We start from the raw sequence: 688 nt of genomic DNA, 5'->3' as shown, positions 1-688 counted from the left end.
ATGTAAGGAAGATGCTTGGTGACTTTACTGCACCTAATTCCAATCTACATGGAAGAAGCATCTCCATTCCTGCCATTGGAGCAAACAACTTTGAGCTGAAACCTCAATTAGTTTCTCTGATGCAGCAGAACTGCAAGTTTCATGGACTTCCATATGAAGATCCTTTTCAGTTCTTAACTGAATTCTTGCAGATATGTGATACGGTTAAGACTAATGGAGTAGATCTTGAAGTCTACAGGCTCATGCTTTTCCCTTTTGCTGTAAGAGACAGAGCTAGATTATGGTTGGATTCTCAACCCAAAGACAGCCTGAACTCTTGGGATAAGCTGGTCACGGCTTTCTTAGCCAAGTACTTTCCTCCTCAAAAGCTGAGCAAGCTTAGAGCTGATGTTCAAACCTTCAGATAGAAAGAAGGTGAATCCCTCTATGAAGCTTGGGAAAGATACAAACAGTTGACCAAAAAGTGTCCTTCTGACATGCTTTCAGAATGGACCATCCTGGATATATTCTATGATGGTTTATTTGAGCTATCAAAGATGTCACTGGACACTTCTGCAGGTAGATCCATTCACCTAAAGAAAACGCTTGCAGAAGCTCAAGAACTCATTGACATGGTTGCTAATAACCAGTTCATGTACACTTCTGAAAGGAATCCTGTGAGTAATGGGACACCTATGAAGAAGGGAGT

At 41.3% G+C, this 688-nt stretch overlaps 1 non-coding gene across 1 annotated transcript; it reads right to left on the bottom strand.

Annotated features, from left to right (window-relative positions):
• Positions 1-374: 374 nt before the first annotated feature.
• Positions 375-482, bottom strand: LOC148577064 (small nucleolar RNA R71). The gene has a single exon (XR_015904069.1). It is a non-coding gene; the product is annotated as a small nucleolar RNA R71 (small nucleolar RNA).
• Between the last annotated feature and the right edge of the window lie 206 nt (positions 483-688).

Source organism: Arachis ipaensis, chromosome B1 (assembly GCF_059453495.1).
Source record: "Arachis ipaensis isolate K30076 ecotype BB chromosome B1, ASM5945349v1, whole genome shotgun sequence".
NCBI classification, from domain to species: Eukaryota; Viridiplantae; Streptophyta; class Magnoliopsida; order Fabales; family Fabaceae; genus Arachis; species Arachis ipaensis.
This window is presented reverse-complemented; position numbering and strand designations above follow the sequence as displayed.